The following is a 15,965-nucleotide window of genomic DNA, read 5'->3' on the forward strand; positions in this document are numbered from 1 at the left end:
AGATTTTCTGTTACATAAAGTTGCTGAAGAAGGCTAGGGTGTGGTAGTTGGGTTTACAGAATTGAAAACATACAAAGAAGTAAAAGTGGCTTGGTCCTATTCCTTCTATTATCAGACTCTTGTACAATATTTTTCCAAGTGAGAAGTAAAAGGAATCAAAACAAACCACCCTGCTCGTTCCCAAAAACTGAGAAGCACTGAGAAATATAATCACTGCAGCTGTGGAAACAAAGCTATTGTTAGTGGACAGTGAAATATACAGAAGTATAAGAAAACTGAGAAGGAAATAGGTGGAGCTGAAACAGTTGCTAAAACATGAAAGCATTTCCTTTTCCCACACCTGGGGTGGTATTCTTGCAGGGCGAAGAAGGTCAAGCACTGGGTGGTGTGCTGCCTTGGGGTATGACATTAGGAAGTTATCTTTAAACTGATGCATGTGTTTTTTTCACTTGGCAAAGGATGAGAGAGAGAAAAATATGCAAGGAGCCCAGTTTTGGCAAAGAGGATGTACATTCAGGTGCTGAATTAGTCATGTCTCTAATGTAGTAGGTCAATGCTAACAAACACCATATTTAGAATGTATATTTCAAGACTGCTTCTTTACAACAACTCTTAGGTGGAATAGAAGCCCAGTAATACAAACTGAGTCATCCTTAGCCAAGATGCATCATCATCATCATCATCACCATTTGAGTCCCCTTTGTGGGAGATAAAGTGGGATATAAATAAATATAATAAATAAATTACTGCCAGCCCCTAGGTTGCTCTAAATGTGGGAGGGAGTCTGTACCTCCAACTCCCAGGCTGCTGCACAGGCAGGAAGGAGTCCTTACTGTCCAATGGCCTCGAACCAAGCTTGGTGCTGTTCAACACCCACTCTTATTGTCTCCTGTTCTTGTCATAGTAGTGGCCAGGAGGCATGACATGGCTTGTGACATTGGGTCATCAGAATGACATGTAGGAGGAATCACCTCCACCTTTCCCCACTCCCTTGTCTAATCACCCTGATACCCAGGCTGACATCACTCCGGGCAACAAGCAGAGGCGGTTCAACCACCAAGCCAACTAGGCATTTGCGTGTGGTGCCATCTTGTAAGGGGCGCCGTTGAGGTGCTCCCGGGTGCATGCACATGCATGCGCTCATGCATGTTGAGGCGCACGCGGGAGCATCTCAACGGCGCTCCCTACAAGATGGTGCCACCTTCCGGCCAGCCTGGGCCTTCCGGGCGGCGTGCGTGCTCTCAAACGGCTTCAACCAGTGGAAGGAAGTTTCCTTCCACCGGTTGCAGTGTCTGGAGAGTGCACTCGCCGCCTGGAAGGCGGGCCCACGCTGGCGTGCGCCCTCCCTGCATGCCGGCATGCACGCTCTACAGGAGGCTGCCGCGGCCTCGCCCACCGCTGCCACCGCCTCCTCCTCCTCCTCAGAGGTGAAGTATTTCAGCGATTGGTTTTGGCGGGGGGGGGGGGGCGCAAAAATTCTCTTCACCTGCTCTTGAAAATTGCCTAGGGATGGCTCTGGCAACAAGCAATAGACAGTAGCCATCCAGTAGCTGCCACATCGAGAATGGGAGGGAAACAGTGAGTGCCATTCCATGTCTCTAAGTCCCCACCACCTGTAGTCTTGGAACGGGTGGTGGCCAAACAACTCCAATGATGTTTGGATGATGCTGATATTCAAGATCCATTTCAATCTGGCTTCCATGCAATCATGCTGGCCACATGACCTTGGAGGTGTCTATGGACAATGCCGGCTCTTCAGCTTAGAAATGGAGATGAGCACCAACCCCCAGAGTCGGACACAACTGGACTTAACGTCAGGGGAAACCTTTACCTTTACCTATAAGATATCCACACAAATACAGTCCTGCTCAGCCCCATGGTCTGAAAACTATGGGGTCCCACAGGGCTCATCTTTATCCCCAGTGTTATTGAACATCTAACATCTAAATCACTGGGAGAAAACATCCAGAGCTTTGGAGTTTGGTACTATCCCTATGGGGATGATGTCCAGTTAGAACTGGCCCGAGGTAATTTCAACTGTTAAGCAAAAAAAAATTTTGTGCCCCCCCGCGCTGCAGGAGGCGTGGCCACGTGCCCTGGGAGGCGGGGCCAGACCTGGTCCACCTCCCATGCCACATGCCCTGGCCCCGCCTCCCGTGTCACGTGCCCTGACCCCGCCTCTCACGCAGCATGGGAGGTGGCGCGTGGCCGCATGACGCAGGAGGCGGGGCTCCATCCAGACATGGCCTCACCTCCCGCCCCACGCGCCCTGGCCCAGCCGGCCAGGCAGCGGCGGGAATGTCCTTCCAGGCCGCAGCGAAGGCCCAGCCAGGCTGGCTGGGCCTTCGCTGCGGCCTGGAAGAACTCCCGCTGCAGCCTGGCCGGCTGGGCAAGGCCAGCCAGACCAGGGCGAGCGGCGCAGGGGGCGGGGCCAACCCTGGCCTCATCTCCGGCGTCATGCACCCTGACCCCACCTCTCACGCTGAAGACAGGCCCAGCGCAGGCTGGAAGAAGAGGGAGACCTTCCTGGAGAGCTCGCTCGCCGCCGAACAGGCCTTTGTGTTCGGCGGCGAGCGAGCCCATTGTCCCCGCCGGGGGGGCACCTCGACGGCGCCCCCAGGGACCGTGCGCCTCCATGTTGGGCCGGGCCTGTGTCCAGTTCTATTACTTATTTCCATTGAATGCCAGGGAAGCAGTTCCACACCTAAACTGGTATCTAACTGGTATCTAAACTGGTAATGGACTGGATGAGGGCAAACAAATTGAAGCTTAATCCAGATAAGATGGAAGTACTGCTAGTCCCACATAAGATTGATTTGTGAAAAGTGTCACAACTTGAACTAGATGGGTTACACTCCCCCGGAAAGCTCAGGTACATAGTTTGGGGGTGATACTGGGTTCTGCCTTAATCCTGGAAGCTTAGGTGAAGGCAGTGACTAGGACTGTTTTTGCACAATTAAAATTGGAGCACCAGCTGCACCCGTTCCTGGAGAAATCTGACTTGGCCATGGTGGTACATGCACTGGTTACATCCCGTTTGGACTACCGCAATGTGCTCTACGTGGGACTGCTCATAAACATTGTCCAGAAACTTCAGTTTGTTGAAAGAATGGCAGCCAGGTTACTCACTGACTCCAGGGAGCATACTACTCCCCTGCTGAAACAGCTCCACTGACTGCCGATTTTGTTTCCGGGTTCAATTCAAGGTGCTGGTTTTAACCTATAAACCTATACACAGCTTCAGTCCAAGCTACTTGAGACATTGTGTCCTATGATACAGACTGGGCAGACCACTCGGATCTAGCAAGGAGACTCTCATCTCCACTCAGGCTAGGGATAATCTACGGCTAAAAATTTATAGAGAAGGTATTTTTCTGAAGCAGCACTGAAGCTATGGAATGAGCTGCCAGAAAAAAAAAAAAAACTCGAGCATCCCCCTACCTGATGTCTTTCAGAAAAGAAGTGAAGACTTCCCTGTTCGGAAAAGCTTTTAATTGATTTTATTGAGTCCTGGATTTTATGACTATACGGGAATTTTTAGAGGTATTTATTTTAATTGAATTTTATCTACCTACAAGTTGAATGATGTCATAGAACATCCTTGTAACTTTTTATGGTTTTATAGTTTGTTTTAATGAATGTTTTATGTTACTTTGCTTATTTTATTGATGTTGTGAGCCACCTTGGGTCCATTCGGAGAAAGGCGGCTTTGAAGTTCCCTAAATAATAACTCACCCAAGTCTGGCAAATATGGGATAGCCATGTAAACAGCTGAAGCCAGTTCTATTGCGGAACTGGCCAAACTGCTTACATAGGCTCAGAGTTGCAACTTTTGGTTCATGGTTCATGGACACATAAACTCAAATAATTTCTGTGCATCATGCAGCTACCAGGAGTTGATTCTGTCCCCCTTAGGCATAAAGGGTCAGCATCAAATGTATTTCAGTCTAATAGTTGCCTTTCTGCAATACCACCATTCCAACATTTATTAGAGCTACTCTTATATATATTACCAAGTCATCTTATTTTTTTTTTCAAATCATGCCTCAAAGTAAATTTCAAACTTTTTTCTACACCTTCTTCCTTTGTTCGTTGAATTTGTGTATCTATAGTTTGAGCCTATTTGACAACACACTCTTTCACTTGTTCCTCATACATTACATATTTTAACATGCATTCAAATGGTCATCATATGAACACAGTAAATATTCAAATTCTATTTAACTGTGTCAGACTCAAATATTTTTATCCATTTTAAATTGTTCAGTTAGTTGTCCTTTCTTTGTCTTTAATCTGTATCAATCATCATCTAGTATTAACCAGTTCTTATAATTCAACATTTTTTTCTTTCAAATGAATTTCTCTTCTGAGTAATGCCTCATGTGGGGAGCAGGAAAGAAAATTTGGGAGAATGTTACAATATATTATAAGTGTTTCATAGGTGGAAGGAATCAGTTATCTTAATGCAAGAAGAATGACTGAAGTTCTGTGAAATAGCAGAAATTGTCATATTGATTATGCTGATAAAGGAGAAATTTTTGACTGCCTTTTAAGAACAACTAGCTTGGGGACCCGGCGGTGACTGGGTCATTTGAGGAAAGCATTGCTTGTCTGTGTACCAAGTGTAGTCTAGATCCAATGTTAGCTGGGTTGTGCGTACGGGTGCACTACAACTCCCATATGCAAATCCCATCTTCCATGGTCCATCGTCCTCTAAACTGCACCAGCATATAGAATTGGTCATGGATACTCTGTCTGCCAAGTTTGGTCTTAATCAGTCATTTGTGGCAGCTGCAGTGGTCTCTGTGAGTGAAGGTACTGCAAGTCCCCTTATCCTTGGTATGTCCGCCCCCAAACTGCACCAGGACGTAAAGTGGGTCATGGGGGGTATGTCTGCTAAGTTTGATCCTGATCCATCATTAGTTAAGAGTAAGAATGGTCTGTTGGGGACAAAGTGTTTGAAAGTACTGCAAATCCCATAATCCTTGGTCTAACCCCCCCCCCCCCCCCAAACTGCTGCAGCATGTAATGTGTGTCATATGGGATATTGTGCCAAGTTTGGTTCAATTCTGTCATTCCTGGCAATTGCAGTGGTCTCAAGAAGTGAGTGAAGGTACTGCAAATCCCATCATCTGTGATCCATCCTCCCCCAAATGGCACCAGGACATAAAGTGCGTCATGGGGGTTAAGTGTGCCGAGTTTGGTCCAGGTCCATCATTCGTGGTGATCATAGTTGTCCGTGGAAGTGGCAGCCAATCAGAAAGCTGCCACATACATACACACATAAAAAACATTCACTTTCATAATATATAGAGATTAGGATCTGTCAATTTCTTTTTCATAGCAACAATGGGGGCATTTATCATCTTTGGGATTCATTAATTAGTGGAGTGTTTCAAGTAAAAGTATGATTACATTATTGTTTGAAGGGAGTAGACTTTGCTAAGATTATGCAAGGGCTCCAACATGGCATAGTGATGCATCCTGTGAAAGACAGAAACATAATGCCCAGTCACACTAATCTCCTTCATATGTTCCATGTCTTCCAAACATATCTGAGGAAGACACATAGGGTCGTCTACACTGGTCAAAAATAAAATCTGTTTGGCACCACATTTTCCTGTAATGACCTGCAGTGACCCTGTTAACACCACACACATCATAGTGCCATAAACAGTCAGATATTTCCATCTGGTGGACTAACTTTTCTGTTAGGAGACAGTCCATTGCATTACAAGGGTTAAATGAAAAGTAATGCCTCCACCTTCATAACTCCTCAACAGATGCAATGTGGCAGGTACTGGCTTGTTCAGTAAACTCTATAGTTCCATTTGGCGGGAAGCCTTAGCATGGAACGGTTGTGTTGTTAAAGTGCAAAGTATAGAACCCTGTACAGATGGTCGGTCAATGCGACTTAAGCAACGTGCAGTCATTGAATTCTTGACAGCAGAAGGTGTCACCCCAATAATTTGGTAATGTAGACACAGATAACTCAGTTCAAAGCAGATATTGTGGGGTTTTCTGCCTTAATATTCTGGAATATATGGCAATGTGGAAGGGCCCATAGAAGCTCTTCTTTAGTGTACCATCAGTAAGAATTAGAACCAAATAGCTATCCTCTATTAATTCTGTCTTTATGGGGTACCCCAACTAATTTTTCTGTTTTACCTTAACTATTTTTTCTGCCAGCAAAATCTGACTCAGTCAAAAATATGTGCACCCCCAATTGCAGGATATAGCAAATGGCAACTAAAAGGGTTGGAGCAGTGGTTCTCAACCTGGGGTCCCCAGGTGTTTTTGGCCTTCAACTCCCAGAAATCCTATCAGGTGGTATACTGGCTGGGATTTCTGGGAGTTGTAGGCCAAAAACATCTGGGGATTCCAGGTTGAGAACCACTGGGCTGGAGAGAACTGTAAAATCATAGTGACACAATGACACTTGAGAGAATATTAAAAGAGACTTAGGGCCTTTCCACATAGCCATATAACCCACAATATCAAGGCAGAAAATCCCACACAATATCTGCCTTGAACTGGGTTATCTGAATCCATACTGCCATATATTCCAATTCAAAGTAGAAAACGTGGGATTTTATTCAGCTGTGTAGAAGGGGCCCCAGTGGGATGGAAAGGAGTTGTGCTTCATAAAGACATGTGATGCCATTTAGCATATTTCCAAAGTTATCTGCATTTTTGATCATCATCACCTAAATAGATAACCACCCATCCATCAAGCTCTGTTCAAAAAGGTAGACACCAAAGCAGACAACACAGGACTTCCATCTGCATCTGATAAATCATAGGCTAAGCACGTTTCAGTGTTTTAAGGAATCTGGGGGCATATTTTTCCCCTTGACAAGAACATTACTGGCTAAAGGCCAGACATAGCGTCAGTTCAGTTATTACCAAATCACTAAGAACAAATAAATCAAATTTGGTTTGTTTCATTTATTTCTTTGAAATAGATTAAAGTTAATTTGGGGTGTGAGAATTTAGCAGCACTGCGAGAACCTGGTGACATAATTTATGTGGAGTTACACAAGGTCTTTGACAAAGTCAAGCGGCTGTTAGGGGATGCTGAAAAGCCAGAGGGAGGAAATGCAATTTCTGCCCTGCATCACAAGCTTTTTGAGAAACAGTAAGGATGAAATTATTTCCTTAAACACATCTGATAATTAGGCAGTATTACAAATTCTATAAAATGGCATTTATTTTTATAGCATTTAGTTTATGTTGTTTGCTTTGTTATCCTGAAGTGGCAAAAGTATAGATGATAATGACACAAAAGAGAGATGGGTTGTGTTGTGCTCTATTTGATCACACCAATGCTACTCTGTTGCATTTTACGGCTTAACTTGGACTTATCTGTTTCTCCATACCCTGTAATGCATGCTACAGTGTGCATTGGTGGTGTGCATTTTGTGGCTGCCATGGTTTCAAGTCATCTTGAAGCTGCATTATACTGTCAGTCTTGAAGCCTCAGACTTTCTTCAATGCTCTGTATACCCTTTTATCTGCTCCATAGCCTGTATGGGCGGCATGTGTTTGGTGGCCATTCTGGTTTTGAGTCTTGAACCAGCATTATAGCGTAGATGTGCCCTTCGCCTCCATCTCAGTTTTTTTTTTTTTTGAAATCTCATTTTGCGTTTTTATTGGAATTCTGTTCCAATAATTCACTTTTAAAAATCCCATCTATAACGAACTCCCTTTTCCTTTAGTATTTTTGACCAAGTAATCACATGTAATAGTTCTGTTTACTGAAATCAGCAGTCTAGAATGAACGTCTGACAACACTTGGCTTCCCCTTTCCTCTGTATCACGAACTCCAGGAGAACATGGTCACCCGCCTAAGGATCCTACCACTTCCATTCTATTGACCAGGTCATAACTGTTGGCTAGTTGTCAGGATCCTATGTTTAGGGCCTGCCATGTTTTTGAGATTATGATGTATCATGTTGCTATGTTTTACTGTTATATCCATACTGTAATTTCATACTGAAAGTATTCATTATAAGTAATAGTCATTTCACACAGCTACGTGCTTGTAGCCCTACAGATAGTAGGAATTACAGTAGAGTTAGATAACGACCACCTGCAATTAACAGTTAGCCAGAGACAGGAAAAGCATATCATAGTAACAAGGCACTTGGAAGAGTAGGGAGTTGAGCTTTAGCTGGGGAGGTAAAATGCCCTGGGATCCAAGGCCGTTCTCACGTGAATCAAGAACATAGAAGGGTAATGTAATGCTTAGACCAATTAACCAGTGAATATTAGTGTATGAAAAGTGTAATGCAAGCTGTCCCTTTAACCAATTAGAATTATGTGCATCAAAAGTCTGAATGCCTAGCTTATAAATTTTGTATTCTTGAAGCAACCTGCAGTTCTGGAAACAATAGTTTAAGCAGAGGATGGATGGCCATCTGTCAGGGGTGCTTTGAATGTGATTTTCCTGCTTCTTGGCAGGGGGTTGGACTGGATGGCCCGTGAGGTCTCTTCCAACTCTGATTCTATCGTGTGTATTTTCAATAAAGTTCTTCTATCTTCAAATTGGACTTATTTTAGAGATAGGTTAGCTCTGCAGCTTTTTTTTCGTGTCAGGAGCCACCTGAGTTGCTTCTGGTGTGAGAGAATTGGCCGTCTGCAAGGACGTTGCCCAGGGGACGCCCGGATGTTTTGATGTCTTTTTACCATCCTTATGGGAGGCTTCTCTCAGGTCCCCGCATGGCGCTGGAGCTGATAGAGGAAGCTCATCCACGCTCTCCCCAGGTGGGATTCGAACCTGGCAGCCTTCAGGTCAGCAACCCAACCTTCAAGTCACAAGGCTTTAATCCACTACGCCACCGGGGGTCTGCAGCTGACATTAGGGCAAGATTTAAAATAGCTTTTTTTGGTTGTGTTTTCCACCCTCTGCAAGGCAAGTGAGAAATTTGTTGGACTTTATATACTTGGCAGAATTTGACTTCAGACAAATACCAGGATAGCTGAAATCTCCCACTACTACTACATCTCTCCTTTCTGAATGTTTGGTCATCCGTTCCAGGAAGGCATAATCCAAATCCTCGGTTTGGCTTGGGAATCTAGATTAGATTTACACAACAACATCATTGTTTTTCTCCCCCTTAATTTTTACTCAGATGCTTCCCAACCTGGCTTCCAGTTTTTAACTCATGGATGTCTTCTCAGGTGTAAGCAATCCTTGACATATAATACCAATCCTCCTCCTTTCCTGTTTGGTCTATTTCTCTAAGATAGGTTATACCCCTGCATTACTATGTACATTCCATTCATGAGACTCATTCCATTGGGTTTCAGTGATGCCCATTATGTCATACTGCATACCAGTTAGTATATCAAGGGACCATCTGAGCCCTTGATCTAGGAACTGCAAGTATGAGGAGAAATCAGGATAAAGATTTTGCATTATTTCTGGTCAGAGATTAGTGACAACAGTGGGGATTTCCATGCAATGGCATGGGGAAACCTTGCTGCTACCTCACAGCTGACCAGAGATAGCAAGGATCTTATTCTCTTCAAGAGAGAATGGGTCTTTATGCAAAGGTGGCCTTTATATCAGCAAGGCAATACTTTCAGACTGAAATCTACATTTGAATTATCTTATGTTTATCTTTATGCTAAAGCAGTGGCTCTTAACCTACTTTGACGAGGGACCACTCTCCAACATTAGTACCAAAAGGGTTACGAATCAGTTTTTAGTCAATTTTAGATTCAGTTTGGTTATTTGGGTTGCTGATTCAGAAAATTGTATTGGATAGACCACATCAGCTTTAGTTTCTGATACATAACATATCAGATACAGTTTCTGATACAGAACATATCGCCATCTGCTCATCCACAGACAACCCTGTTTAATCATCTAGAACTGATGTGGTCTATCCAATGCAATTTTCTGAATCAGCAACCCAAATAACCCCTGGAACAGGCCTAAAAATGAAGACACAAAGGAAAAAAATGTTTTTGGGTTGGGCTGTTATTATCCATAGTAGTAACAGTGACATTGCAGACCATATTTTAGTTCTTGCAGACCACTTGTGGTCCATGGACCACAGGTTGAGCACCAGTGTGTTAAAGTAAGGTATTATGCATAAGGATTCTCCTTTCTTTCCCTTGGTCATAACTTGCTTAGAGGTGGCCAGGAGATGAAGTTAACACACTAGCTTCTACTGGTAACTCATAAAAGAGTAAGCTTTTTGAGCATCAGCAGAACAACTGATGAAGTTATTTAAATGCTTATGGGACACAGAGAGATTTCGGGAAGATGCCATACATCTTTATTTTTAAATGTAACAATCCAGTCCAATGACCACTAACAGTATGAATTTTTGAGAATTACATCAGAAGAATTACAAGCCATGAAGTGCTTATTATTCTATTTCATCTAGATTTCCTATTTTCACAAACGTTTCCATAACATTTACGTAAGTTATTATTTTGAAATAACAGTTTCATATTCCAAGTTTTGTTGTAGTTTCTTACAAATTTTGTGTGATCATAATGAAATATTCCTAAAATAACGAAAGGTCAGAGCTTTGGTCGTTCCAACAAATACTTCTGTGTATTTTAGCACTGTACTATTTATATAGAAATAATGGGCTCAAAAAGGTATTAATAGCAAGGAAACATAATGCGGCCTATTCTTTTGTCAATAATTATCATATCACATTTCTTTCAAAAACCTGTAATTTGATAACAGTAATCTATTTCATGATCTGATGAAAGGAGACCACACATTAGTGTTTATGGCCTGTTTAAAAAAAGGAAATAAAAACAAGCTGATCCCTGTTTTTAATATTAAGGGATTAAGGGCTAAATATAGTTCTGGGACAAAAAGAATTATAGCAACATGATATTCTTATTAGGAACTAATGTGGGAACAAAGGCATCTAATCATGTAAAAACATATACAAGATATTATATATGAACATATAGGTTATTAAAGAAATTAACATTTTAGAAAGAGACTTTTACAAACCATTTATTACAAACCAGAACTTCTTAGTTTAGATCTGGACTATGTAAAAGAGGGACTATGGTGGTGCAGTGGGTTAAACAGTGAAGGTTTGAGAACCAAAAAGAGAGCCTTCTCAGTGGCTGCACCCCCTCCCCCCCCAGCATTTCCCTCCATGAGGGGCTAGAATGGTCTCATCCCAGCTCTCCTTTCACCAGCAGGCAAAAATCTGTTTGTTTAAGCAGGCTTTTAAACCGAGAGGTTCTTATTATGATGTGCATTTTATTTGTGTTGTTTTTACTTTTGCATGACTGTTAAATAATTGTATACTGTTCTTATGTGATCATTAAATGGGTCTCATTCTGAGAGAAAGGCAGTGTATAAATGAAATTTAAAGAATAAATAATTCAAATCATCAGGCTGGGGAAAGTCTATAGTAGATACCTACAATGAAGTCACTGTTGTTTCTCTCCACATTAATATTTACCCAATGACTCTCAACATGTTTCTTATGCTTTACGTCAAGGTTCTCATCATAGGTGCATGCATCCTTGACCTCTTCTCCATTCCTGTTTGGTGTGTTTCATTTGAATAGTTGTGCCCTTCCATTACTACATTCCAATTATGAGACACAACCAATTAGGTTTCAGTGATTCTTATCTAACCATATTTGCTTTCTGTGTTAAGAGTTCAAGTTCATCTTATTTACTTTTCCTGTTGCATGCGTTGGTATTATAGAGACATCTAAGACTATAGATCACACATGCCAACAGCAAGGACCATGAACAAATCCTGCCCACTACATCATTTTATGTGGCTCACACATCTTTCAATGCCAGGGCAACACGGTTACATTTATAGTTTTACAATTACAAACAGCCCTTTGAAGGCAACCATAAGGCTGATGTGGCCCTCAGTAAAAATGAGTTTGACTCTCCCGTTATTGATCATTCTCTTCAGCTGAATCCTTATTAGCTTTTTCCGTCCACTGTTTTGTTCTTTTACTATTGAGTCAAATCACCCTGCATCATTAAACCCATTCCTCCAGTATTTAGTGTTCCCCTGCTCTCTGAAATATTGTACCTCTCACAACTATTATCATACATCTCTTCTTCCCTAGCATGTGACAATAGGTCTTGCATCCAATTGACTCTCCAAGGTCAACTACATGATTGTAGAGATATGATGTGCTTGTCCCCATTTCTCCACTGATCCATTCTTACAACAAAAAAGCCTCCATGTTAAGTCAGATACAGAGACCACAAGCAGGACAACCAGCTTATACTTGCTGCAGGTATAGCCTTGCAGATTATCTGGCAAGAAACCAAACATGGCACAGATGTTGCAGGTCACTGTAAGAAGTCCATCATCACTGCAGTACAGTTGGTTAAACCCTTGTGCTGCTGAACTGCTGACCTGAAGGTCTGCAATTCAAATCTGCGGGACAGGATGAGCTCTCACTGTTAGTCCTAGCTCCTGCCAACCTAGCAGTTCGAAAACATGCAAATGTGAGTAGATCAATAGGTACTACTTTGGTGAGAAAAGCCCAAAAGATACTCCAAGCAGCCATGCTGGCCACAGAAGCAGGTGGTGTCTACAGACGCAGGTTTCTTGGCTTGGTAATGGAGAAAGAGAACTTCCCCCAATGCCAGAGATGAGCACTGCCTCCAAAGCCGGAAATGAAAGGAGAAGCCTTGGCCTTTGTCTGTGTATTTGCGTCTCATTGTATGTCATTATAATGAGGACTTGAATGTTTGCCTGTATCTGTTTGTATACTGTAATCTTCTCTGAGTCCGCTCGGTGAGAAGGGCAGAATATAAATAATGTGTTATTAATATCATTACCATCCATGTTCATCCTATGTACTGAGTGGCACATTTGTCCAGGCTTTTCCCTCAAGTCACCATGAAAAAGCATGATTAACACAGAGGTGCCAAATTGTTTCCAAGTTAGAACAATCTGGAAAATAGTGCTGCAACAGAGAAATCCCCTTGGGGATGCTCAATAGTGATGATGATGATAATAATCACCCCACGCTTCAGGCAGCCTTTAACACAAGGCATTAATTCCTATATATAACATATGCACACTTTGAAAACAACTACCTTGAATTAGACAACACAGAAAAAATAAAAAACGAACTTCCCCTGAGAAGCCAAAATTGCATCTAGGGATATGCAGAATCTTCTCAGATAAGGTACCTTGTTTTCCTAGAACAGCAAGGGAAAGTTGTGAAGCTTCCTTCATGGAAAAGGGTTAGAATCCAATATTGTCCGTCGACTGTAAATATCAGTTGTGTCAGCTGGTAAGCCCCCTTGCCTCCACTCCCTATGTGCTGTCCCAAGGTTATCTCCAACTTTTTAGACCAGGTTTTAAACCTCTGGGAGGTGGCCACTCTTCCATTTCTACTGGCAAAACTGCACAATAGGAAACTGGCCATTTTGACATTGCAACAATTTTCAGGATGCCATTATTCTTGAAATAGCTATATGATAAATGCTAACAATCTTCTCTTTGCAGTGATTACATCCCAAAAATATACAGTTGATATTCCCAACCCACTGCCAGCACAACATGCTATCAATATTGGCTATCATTTAGTAGGTGTATCCATCTACTTCCTCTGATGATGATGATAAGATGCAAGCTAGTGATAAAAAGTTAACGATATTACTCAGTCCCATAGCCTGTAGGGCTTATTTCTTATAAAGCCTTGTGTGTGTTTCATAAGCTTATATGCAAATGCTGTTGCAATACGTGCATGTGCTTGCCATTTATTTTCAACAAACTGTACACATTGTTCAGAGCAAAGATTAATTCATGGGCAAGACTCAGCGATAACTTATTGTGACTTGTTAATCTGAAATAATTGAAATGCTAACCATTTCTTCATGCTCAAGTGTTTTAACAATAGCTCTGTTATTCATTCTTCCTCTTGTTTTCCTGAATACAGAAAGCTTGAGGGTTGCACAATTGCTTGACAACAACCCAATCATCATCAGCGATCCCTCGTGTCTGAGTATGATTGTCTTCTGAGTGTAGGATCTTGGTGATGGGTCCACAGGTGACTGTAGAGACCTATTCTTGATCTGCATATTCTTTCAGAGTCCTGTTTCCAGATGGAAGGCAGTCCCGGACAGAATTGACTTGATGCACCTTTCTCTTCACATGTTTCTCCTTTTCGCCCTCCATTCGTGTCTCTTCAAATTCTACAGCACTATTGGTAACAGCAGACCTTCAGTCAGAATGCTCAAGGGTCAGGTTCCCAGTTCTCAGTGTCTATGCCAGTTTTAAAGGTTAGCTTTAAGGCCATTTTAAAATATCTTTTCCTGTCCACCAACATTCCATTTTCTGTTCTTGAGTTGGGAGTATAGTAACTGCTTTGGGAGATGGTGATTGGGTATTCGGACGTTTCCAGTGCAGTGAAGTTGATAGTGAAGGATCACTGCTTCATTGCTGGTGGTTTTTGCTTCTTCCAGAATGCTGACATTTGTCCACCTGTCTTCCCAAGAGATTTGCAGGATTTTTCAGAGGCAATGCTGATGGAATCATTCAAGAGTGTGACGTCTGTACAGTCCACATTTTGTAGGTGTGTAACAGGGTTGGGAGAACAATAGCTTTATAAACAAACATCTTGGTATCCCTATGAATGTTCCAGTCCGCAAACACTCTGCTTCAATTGGAAAAATGCTGCACTCGCAGAGCTCAGATGATGTTGTATTTCAGTGTCAATGTTGACTTTAGTGGAGAGGTGGCTGCCAAGGTCGCGTAAATGGTCAACATTTTTTAATGTTACATCATTGAGCTGTATTTCTGGCATTGTAGAAGGATTGGATTGTGCCTGCTGGACGAGCACTTTGGCTTTCTCGATGTTCAGTGAGAGCCCAAGCTTTTCGAACGCTTCTGCAAAGGTGTTTAGAGCGGCTTGTAGGTCTTCTTCTGAATAACCCAATATTGTAATATTAACAGCTGGAAATCTCTCATTTGCTATGTGAACTTGATTGAAAATATAGCCAAACACACTAACCCCAACTGCTAGGCTGGCAATGGTCTTCGCTAAACAAAAACAGGGCATTGCAGGTGCAATAATAAGACACGAATCCTCAGGGTGCCAGGTAATTAGGAAATGTCAGAAGCTCACAGAAAACTGGTTTTTGATGCACACATAATTGTACCTGAAACTGCATCCAAAAATTGCCTACATTTTGGCAGACGGGATGTTCTCAAGATTAATGATGCATACTAAAATATTTTCATTGCAATAATTTTCAGGAATTTTACATACCTCATACAATTTCGAAGGAATAAATGCATTTTCATGTTTGTCAACCTTGCCCCTATTACAGCAGCAGTAAAATAGCAAATCGTTCAATTGAATGATGGAGAGAGACCTAGTGTCTGAGAAAAGACAAGGAGCTACAGCAGGGTAGACCTAAATGTCACCAGAATATACAGTAAAGTCAAGGTGGGATTTTTTTAAAAAAATTCCCCCCCATATATTTTTGAGCCTTGCTTTTTTGAATGTAGAACTTGTGAATATAGAGGGACTTCATTACCTCCAGATCTGCTGTATATCAATACTTTTTTTTTTTTGGGCGTCGCTTATCCAACGTTCTGGATTATCCAACACATTTTTGTAGTCAATGTTTTCAATACATCATGATATTTTGGTGCTAAATTCGTAAATAAAGTAATTACTACATAACGTTACTGCGTATTGAACTACTTTTTCTGTCAAATTTGTTGTATAACATGATGTTTTGGTGCTTAATTTGTAAAATCATAACCTAATTTGATGTTTAATAGGCTTTTCCTTAATGCCTCCTTATTATCCAACATATTCGCTTATCCAACATTCTGCCGGCCCGTTTATGTTGGATAAGTGAGACTCTACTGTGTGTGTGTGTGTGTGTGTGTGTGTATATGTGTATGTATATATATATATATATATATATATATATATATATGCAGGAAAAACACAATCAAAAGTACCCCTGAC

Source organism: Anolis carolinensis, chromosome 5 (assembly GCF_035594765.1).
Source record: "Anolis carolinensis isolate JA03-04 chromosome 5, rAnoCar3.1.pri, whole genome shotgun sequence".
NCBI lineage: Eukaryota > Metazoa > Chordata > Lepidosauria > Squamata > Dactyloidae > Anolis > Anolis carolinensis.